We start from the raw sequence: 9,801 nt of genomic DNA, 5'->3' as shown, positions 1-9,801 counted from the left end.
ACCTGTTCCCTTTCTAGGTTTCTCACTTCTTCATCACAGGGTCAGCATTGGGAGTGGTTTATTAACTCCCTTTCTAGTCCTGGCTCAGAGCTGCCAAAGTCCCCACAGATACCTGCACTGACACGTCTGATCCCATCCAGATGTGGAGATGCTGGGGAGCTTGGGAGGAGGCACAGGGAGCATGAAGGAAGCCAATGAGAAGAGATCACTTCAGTGGCAGAAGTTCAAGCTGGCAGGCAAGTTGTGTCACTTCATGGTGCTTTATGACCTTGAGACACTGCCTCAATAAATCATGCCAAGTAATTAAAAACATAGTTTAGAACTTAACTGGCATGTCAGAGCACTGGATGTGCACTGGTGATGCCTTTCTGTTTTCCTTCCCTGTCCCCCCGTGATGCTGGGCTCCAGTGGAGTTAAACCACCTACTGACTGCAAAAACTCCAGCAATTAATGGCTTGCTGCCAGCCACTTAAATAGGAAGATGCTGATCTAGCCCAGTGAGCTATCTGCAGGTGCCCTGGAGCCTCCTGCTGTACATTGAATGGCCTCCTCTGACACTGCAAGCAAAACCACAAGTTCTCCTGCAGCATAAATATTTCCTTAGTGGTTTAAATAGAAAGCAGATGTGTCTGATTTACTTGTGACCCAGAACACTGAGACCGGTAGGAAGGAAAGAAGAGGATGGCAAGATATGGGGCACTTTAGAAAAAAATAAAGCCAATGGTAGAACTCAGAAGTGTCCAGGTCAGGGACTTCCTTTCCTTGTTTGATAGATTTTTAGAAAATACATTTTCTTTGGTGGAAACAGGCAAAAAAAGGCAAGTTTTCACAGACCACCTGGCCCCATCCTCTGGGCCAGCACAGGGTGCAATACAGCTGAGGTGCCCTGTCAACGTGCCCCAGCTGCCGTGGTGGTGTTTTTGTCAGTGTTAAGGTAGTGAGATCAGGGTGTAAAAGTCAGGAAAGAGGACTCTCTGCCCCCAGGAGAGGCATCCTCAGTAAGAAGGGTGGAAGGAAGAGGAGGAAGAAAGCTGTTTCATTTGACACTGAGGTGCAGACAGATTAGAGTGGCTTGGTCTGGGACGGAGCTGGACCGTGCCTGTGCTTCTGGTGAGTTCAGTCCATAGCGTCCTTTTAGCACAAAAGACAAAACGAACCCAGAAACTGAATAATCCAGGTGTTAGATCTCTGACCTGGACTCGAGGTGTTGGGGACGTGAGCAGCAGGTTCGCAGCACCCTGCCTGCTCCCTGGGGAAAACCGACCCAGAGCTGTCACTGGTAGACACCAGATCTGTAGGAAGGACCAGAACAGCTCTTAGCAGTGCCCTGGTGTCAGGATGTGGCCTGCTGTGTCGCGTGAGAGAGGCAGTGAAATAAAATCCTCAGTGGGGCGGTTTCTGGCGGTTGAAGGTGCTTTCTGTATTTCTCTTGTGCTTGTTTGGAAGGGAAAGAGTACAGAACGTGGCATCTCCATCTCTCACTGTTCAGTTACTTGGCAGAAGGTCTCACTGGTTTCCTTTTACAAAAGAACCGAGTCAGGGAGGATATTCTCACCTTTCTTTAAGCTGTGCTGGATCCTCTTGCCACCAGCTGTTTCTGTATTGTTATCCACCCCTGCCATTTTGGGGGCTGCAGCAAAGCTTACTGCTGCTGGTTGAAACCCTGCTGGCAGTTAATCGCCTGAGCACAAAAACAGTCACGCAACAAAAAACCCAAAGAGCTAATTAATTTTTAATTTGTGTCATTTAAAAATCCATTGCATCTTCTTGCAGCTGAGTTCTGAAGTGTGTCATTTCCTCAGACGGGGGGCAGCCTTTCCAGTTTTGGGTGGAAGACAGAGCTCTCTTATCAAACCAGCGCCATGCTGGGTAGAACCTAGTGCAGCCCATCTGGATCAGATTAAGTTTGTCTTAATTCTTTCTTTTTTATTTTTTGGCAAGAGCTTTGGTACTTCATTTATTAAAACATAAACTTGACTCCATGCTATAATTGCCCAGCTTGACAATAATAAATCTTATAAGCAGGTTTTGCTGTTTGTGTGCTTGAAGTAATAATTTACGTTCATTCACACAAAACTTTAGAGCCATAGTTTGTTTTAACAGCTACGTATGTGGACATCAGAGCAACAAACTGAGGAAGTGGAGTGTTCCCCTCTGGTGCCTGTTCCAATGGGAGAAAGCAGCCTGTGCCACCCGCCCGTGAAGGTGCTGTGCTGCTGGAGTCAGCTGCAGGCAGGAGGTGTTACGTGACCCCTCGAGGGAAGGCTGTGGTACGGTTTTCTTTGTGCCATAAATTTCATGAGTATTTAGAGTTTGAGCTGACACTTCCCGTATCTGGCTGATGATCAATGAGCTGTTAGTCTGGAAAGTTAGAGCAGAATCTATGCAGATGATGTTGCAAGTAAGTCATTGTCTGCGCAGTTTGAAGCAAAATGTGACCCTTATTTTGGATGGGAGTTAGGCCAGTAATGTGTACCAGAACATTAATGTAACTTACTTCTCCAGCTTCATGCAAATATGACAATTAGGCTGTGGCTATATTACTTTTTTTGGCTGTCTGAGTGTAGTTGTCTGCACTGCACAGCCTGAGGTGTTATGTCAATAATTCCTGTAGTACTGGGCTCAAAGTCAGGGCTGTTCTCACTGCTGCGCCCAGGTTCCCTGCCAGCTGATACAGCTTGCCTGGCTCTGGGGATGTGTAGGCAGCAGCGAGCCTGGAGCTACCGTGCTCATACAGACACCCTGATAGTGCCTGGCTGGGACACGCACAGAATAAACACAGGGATGGATCTCAGCGAGGACTGGCTGCTTAGCCTAGCTTGGGGAAAGAAAATAAATGCCTGTGTTGTGCCACTAGGAACAAGAAAAAATTACTCCAGGGGGACAGAGCTACCTTCCATGATTCCACCTTCTACGATTCTACTTTCTACCTTCTGTGATTCTAAATTTGGAACTCCCTCTTTCATTTTGCCGGTTCTGCTGGTTCTGGGCCCGTGTTATCAACAGGGTCTCAAACAGACCACAGGGGAGCCCCGTTGGGAGCAGACAGCTACAGGAGCACTGGGGACACTCTGGATTCATCCCTCTCTGTTCACGTGACCGAAGGAGCTACCGACCTGTTCCTGGGATTTCTTTCTGGTTATTCCAAAGGTATAATAACCACAGCGAAGGCAGCAAACATCCCAAACAGAGGCTCTGCTCCATTCACAAGTTCCTGGCAGTTCTCGGTGGCACAGCAGGGCTGCTAGTCCACCGGCGTGCCCGATAACCAGCAGCAAGCCCCTGACTGTCTGCCACGGCTGGGTGAGATCATTAGGGATGCACTTCAAGTGTTCATAAGCACGGAGCTGCCGCTGTGGGGAAGCCTTGAGCCTGAGAGCTGCAAATCTGTTCCTGTGTGTGCCTGATGGCTGTCTCACCCTCTCTCTTGCTGCTGTGTTTGTAATGCTAGATGTGAAAAATTAGCAAGACTCCCTTCATGCAAACAGTGGGAGGAAGCCTGCCCCTCCTGATTTATGCAATATGAGGAGCAAAAGCAGAATGTCACACTGTCAACAGGACGGGGTTTTCTTGTGCTTTCCTGCTCGACTCAGTGCATTTCACTGGTGTCACAGATTGATATCAGAGAGGGTTGGGTCTGTTTGGGTTTGTGTTATAGGTCAGATGGGTCCTCCAGTCATATCTCCAAGGTGAAGTATCTCAGGATTTCTTTGATCCTGCCTCCCTCGGGTAATGCTTTACGCAGTGCTGATTCAGGCCAGTGAAGTCGTAGGGATGGTAGGTGCTCCAGGCAGATCAGTGTTTGGCTCCTTACTGCCAAAATCCTGGCCAAATGCATGTTGGACAGAGCATAAGGCGGGGGGGGTTGCTGGCTGCTCCCCAGCCCTGCCTGGAGGTGGCCAGCCCTGGAGCAGCACTTTACAGCTGATGTCTTTTGTTCAGGAAGACAGGATGTTTGTTTAAAGAGGAGCAAGCACGATAACACTTCAAAGTCAAGTAAATCCTTTCAGTGGGAAGCAAGAATATGACACTGACAGCATCAATGTGAGGCTCCGAAAGCAACCACAGCAATATGCCTCAAAATCTGAGCAGCTGACATCCATCTGAGCAGCTGAAAGGAGCTGTTGTCCAAACCCACCCTCTGCAGCCCTTGTTCTCCTCTCTCCCCAGACCCCAAAGATGACAGCAACATTTCCTGCAGACTTTTACTTATGACTCAGATCTTGAAGTCAAAAAAAAGAAAGAAAGAAAGAAACAAACAAACAAACTGTGCCTCACTGGGCTAAGGGAGAAAGAAAAATACAAGATACTCAGAAATATTAAATGCAAATATTGGCTTGCCCCCTCCTCTCCAACTTTGGTTAGTACTGAAAAATCAAGGAAGTTTGAAATGCACTTTGCACACAGACTCAGCATAAATAACGCTACTTTGCATTTCATCAGCCTTATTTTCCCCATGGGTTCACTGTCATCTCTCATTTAGGCTCCACAGGGATGATCAACTTCAGAAAGAAGTTGAGATGAAAGGCGCCAAAATATAAGTGAGTAAAAAAATTTCTGGCACTCAAGAGCAATCCAGAAAACTTTCCACTCCACAGGTGCATGAGCACTGGGGGATTGAGTCTGTCTCATTTTTAAAGGAGAACTTTTTCTGTATGGGTAGTGTAAACAGTTTATGAAGTTACATTTTGCTTTAAAAGTGTTCGCCAACAATGCTTGGTATTGTCTGTGGCACTAGAGGCAGTGCTTTTGTGATCACTGTGGAACTAGGAATTCCTGTGCACTGAGGGGGGATGCAGGCAATATAGTAATCGTTTGTTATTCATTTCTATTTCAAAGTGTGTTTAATGCTATAAAATAATTACAGCTGATATTTACAAAGAAAGAGCAGAAGGTGAAGAGAATGGCATTCAGATTGCAAGAGGCACAGTAAAGCAGAAGGATGTTCCTGGGGCTGCGCTGTCTCGGGTAGGATTCAAATCCAGGCTCACCTCCTGTGCTCCTGTTTGACCTGATGCGAGTCCATTTCTTTGTGCCCTGGTTTCCCAGGCAGTACACAGAGGTTGAAATACATCCTTCTCTCAGGCATTGCCTGTGGGGACCGACTGGACACCGAACTCTACTGAACAGCATGTTCCCCCCTGACGTGCCCTGTGTGAGCCCTGCCTGGCAGATGAGGAGGCGGCACGGGCAGGCAGCGTAGGACAAGGGCATAGGTGGGAGCAGAGAGGTGAGTGCAACCTGTGAACCACACCCGGGGATTTGGATGGAGGCTCAAAGCCTGCGTAAGACCAGCACGTGCTGACCACCGAAGGCAGTGCCTGTGATCTGTGATGTGCCATGTACAGAGCAAAGGTAACCCGAGGGGACAGAACTGGCCCACACGTGGAGCGCGAGGAAGCCCTGACTTTGAATGGGGCTCACCGGAGAAATGCACAGACTAGTAATACAAGACAAGGGATTCAAATACACTGACGGCAACAAAAAAGGGATAAGGCAAGATCAGTTCATATCTTTTCAGTACAGTCCGCTACATGCAGCTGTGCACAGAATAATTTTGGGAAAGGTGAAGCAATATTCCAACAGCTAGATATCGCCACCTTTATTTGTTTCATATGCAATGATACTCCAGAAGGGGATTCATTGAAGACATGAGAGTAATATGGCAGAGCTTATCCACACGTGGTTCAGTGAAAGGTCACTGTACTGCATCCTCCAGAGGAGATTTGTGCACCTCAGCAGATGTGCATTTTCCCTCTTACTTGACCGTGTTTTTGTGCTTTGGGAGGGTGTTGTGCTGTAGGTCAATACTAGGTGCCTTTGGAAATTTCTAGGTACACAGAATTACTCTGGCTGCCACTAGCAGGTTTTTTTCTTTTTTTCTTCACACTATGGCTTTCTTCTGTATTGAAATGGCTTGGGAGCAGATTTCAGACACCCATCATGCATAATGCTTTCAAATATATCACCCAGGCCGTGTTTTGTGTCCTCTTTTATAGCTATAGATGGTGCTTAGTCAGGCAATTTGCACAAGGTCAGGAAGTTAAGTGGCTAAGTGATCATCTTCAGACCAGCATCCTTATTAGTTCCCGGCCCTGCTTTAAACACAGGTGGTCAAAAAGGGTCAGCTTTTCCCTGTGGCATCACCCAGCGGAGCAGGTTGGCTCCTGTCCCTTCTCGCCCCCTCGCTGCGGTGGAAGGAGGCTCTGGAGTCGTTGCCTCCAGAGGTGCTGAGCTGCTCCCGGCTTGGCCAGAGCCAAACAGAAACCCCTGCTTCTCCGGAGCGCTGCAGATCAGGCTCTTAAGATCTCATAAAACCACTTGTAAAGCATTCTCTGTAGGGTTGTCTGTTTAAATATTTAATTTAGGGACTAGCTAAGAATAATTTAGCAGCTGATTAAGAGAGATGCCAGTTCCACTGTTGCAGGATTGATAATCCATAGTGTACACATGTTGCTGCTGTTGCAGCGCTGTTGTTGTGGGTATGGAGTAGCAGCGTTGTTTCTACCAAGCTTGGGCTCTGTCACCTTGATTTTGTCAGCCTAATGACAAAAGTAAATGCTGTTTTAAGGACTTTGCTGGTGATCGTCTTTCTGTCAGAATGACACTGCCAGGTGCTCAATATGTTACAGGGCACTGTAGCCCTGACGGAGCCTAAATGTGAGCTAGACAGGAAGTTATCAAGAAGAGAGAGCATCACATTAATTTTTAGCCACTAAAAATAATTGCTGTCCTGCTGTTCACATGGAGGAGCCAGTTCCATTGCTGAAGCACAGGGGAAATTAGGAGACGTGCTGGTTACTGTTACTACAGCTTAAAACCAAACTAGGCTTCCTTTTTGCAACAGGCGAGCTACAACCAGTGCACACCGCGTCTGTGAGCTGTATTTCCTGACCCTGACGCAGCTCAAGGTTACAGAAGCAGATATCCTTGGCACCAAATGTGGCCAGTATCCGTCAACTGCAGTGGTTTTGTTCTGTCTGCTCACAAACATCTTTTTGATTATGATGGTGCTATTTACAAGGTTATTCTTTGCTGACATGACTTTCTGCCCCTGTATCAAGCAATAGCTTTGTCCTCAAAGGCCGTGGGTCTGAGCTTTTGTATTTTAGAAGCTCTCATTCTTTCTCATCTGCTGTCTGAACAACAACTTCTGATCAGCCATTTGAAATCATTGATTTCAAATCTCTTCCTGCTCCTGCCTGTTACGTTACTACCAGTACTAACACCTGAGTGCAAGATCTTTAAATCAGACGTCGGTTTTGGTATCTTTGTCCCCATTTTGTATTGGGTAAACTGAGGCATAAAGAAGAAACTTGGTTCAGGTGTTAATGGACAGCTGTGACAGAGGCAGCTTTTTAATGAGTTAGAGCATCTGGGTGTCTGACCAGCTCTGCCGTCAGTACCAGTATGGAGGTTCTGTGCTTAATGGGGCAGGACACACAGATGCAAATACACGCCAGATACAAACAGGTCCATGTAATTTCTACAGGTAATAAAGGAAAATACTGGGAAAATAATTAATCAGCCTCAAATTACTACAGCACTGTCATCTTGAACTAACTGTTCAAATTCCCTTCAGAGTCCACAGAGAAATGGGATGCTTTCAAGGCACAACTCCTCTTCTGAAGTGGCCACCAAAAAAAGGGCAGATGAGCTGTGCTGCTCAAGGAGCACGTGTACTTGTGCTTTGGCTGAAACGAGGGCGAGACATAGGCATGCACATGGGAGGTGGTGTTAGAAAAGGAGAGAGCCTCCTTCTGCCCAGGTCTGAGGAGAGGATCAAGGATTTCCATAGGCACAGGTGATGTGGAGCTGCAAGAAGGACTCACTGCAGCTCTCCCCATTCCCTTGTCCCTGTAATCATCGAATGTACAGCAGCAAATGATTATTGGAACCCAAACAGCCTGGGAAAAAACACAGAGCTAGATCCTTTTTATTTAGCCAAGTACATGATTTGAAAACAAACAAATGCTTTCTTTAAAACAAATCCAGTACAACAATTTATTTGCAAAATTCCTGGAGTGGAGCAGAAGCCACATAAAAGCTTTGAGGCTGTGGACTGAATCAAGGGTATGTTGTGTTTAGCAGATGTGAATAGATAAGCCACAGAGAGAATATAAGGGAAAGGAAAAATACATATCCATGGTTGGGAAGTTATCACATGCTTATATGCAGGATTTTTCACTGACTTCTCCTCTTCCAAACACAACAGTGATCGAGTACATTAGTGAAGGTCGTGTTGCAGTTATTGATGATTGCATTAGTCAGATGCAGAGCAGCACTGAATGCCTGCAGTGGCCCCTAGCTCAGAGACACAGAAGCAGTGCAGATGAGAGAGCAGAGCCTGCAGGGTAGCTCTGCTGTGGGTTTGCTTAGAGGAATGTTTTCACCAGAATCAAAGTGCCCGTGTTTGTACACTTCTTGTTGCTGTTCGTGGGGCCGTTGTTATTAATTATCATTTCAGGAATATCAGGCGGGCTGAGGCACAGGCCAGGCCTCCACACTGGTGTTAGCTGTGCGAACACACAGAAGGTTGTACCCATTGTTCTGAGGTTGCAGTTTGCTCTGTGGTTCAGTTAATAACATACTTGGAGTGGCAAGCTCTTAACCCACATGAAGAGCATTTCCTGTCACTGGAAAGCCCTGGCTCTATGGAAAATCCTTGTCCAAAGCAGCTGAAAATGCAGAGACTGTGGCTTGGAAAAATCAAGCCTACGGCCATCGTTTTGAAGTGGTGTAAACCAACACAGCAGTGGTCTTTCATGTCAGCTGCAATTTTGGCCCTGAATATTTAACCTTGGAAACGCAGTGACTGAATACCGTAAGTGAAGAAAAGAAGTTTTCATCATTGGGAGCATACGAAGAATTAACAACTGTGTTGCTAATTTCTGCTGAGACTGCTCTCCGTACTTGGGAATATTTGACATCTTCTTTGGAGAGATATCAAGTTTTGGTATTATTCAAGGAATGCACCTGCACCAGCTAACACTTTGGCTGCTGATGGACTGAGCAGATGACCAGGAACTATTCCTTTGCTCAGATGAAACCTCCGTCCTCCTTTTCAGGAAGATTCATACCACAAAACTGCTTAGACTTATTAGTGGAAGATTTACTTAGTCTCAGTTAGCTGCCAGGTTGTTAGAGGAGGGTGGTAAAGGGTGTGTGAAGATGAATTCAGGTGCTGTTTTGTTTTATTGGATAGTCTGCCTCAGCAATCGGGGAATGTGATTCTCTCCCTCTCCTCCGAAGTTTATTTATGGATCTGAGAAGCAAGAGCAGAGTCTGGTGCAGGAAGCACGATGCAATCTGAGGGCACCTCAGGTAAGACCAGATGTCAGAGGGCACTTGCTTTCTGGTTCAGTTATTTCTCTCCCACTTGGTGCTGCACATGTTTTAACTCAATTGGAAGAACTCACGCATCTTCAGAATGGAGTTGTCATACCCAGGAAACAGGTCCCATCAGGAGAAAAGCAAACAGAAGGAAACTCCTTTCCTGAGTTCTCTCATCGTCATAAACACTTCACACTTCCTCGGACGCTCAGAGCTCTTTAACGGTATACATGTGATGGGAATCTTTTGCTTATGGCTGAGATGGGGGTGTTTCTGTCATGGACCTGAGCAGCTGCTCACTGATGGCAGTCTTCTACGGCAGTATTTCTCTAAAAAAAATGAAGTGAGGATGACTCTGTGGCTCTAATTAAGTAGGGAACATGAAGAGCTGCTGCTAATTGCATGAGTTAGATCCGTGCCATGTCAGTATGCGTTTGCCATGATGTGTCTATACTGACAGGCTAAAAC

At 46.5% G+C, this 9,801-nt stretch overlaps 1 long non-coding RNA gene across 2 annotated transcripts; it reads left to right on the top strand.

Moving 5' to 3' along the window:
• Window positions 1-809: 809 nt before the first annotated feature.
• LOC311421590 lies at window positions 810-4,427 on the top strand. Of its 2 annotated transcripts, XR_014684914.1 has the most exons (3): window positions 810-1,110; window positions 2,104-2,270; window positions 3,007-4,427. It is a non-coding gene; the product is annotated as an uncharacterized lncRNA (long non-coding RNA). The 2 variants fall into 2 exon arrangements; XR_014684915.1 differs by having other exon boundaries at window positions 2,104-4,427.
• Window positions 4,428-9,801: the final 5,374 nt, after the last annotated feature.

Source organism: Aythya ferina (genome assembly GCF_964211825.1).
Source record: "Aythya ferina genome assembly, chromosome: 19".
NCBI classification, from domain to species: Eukaryota; Metazoa; Chordata; class Aves; order Anseriformes; family Anatidae; genus Aythya; species Aythya ferina.
The sequence above is the reverse complement of the archived record's forward strand: the minus strand, read 5'-3'. Positions and strand labels throughout refer to the sequence as shown.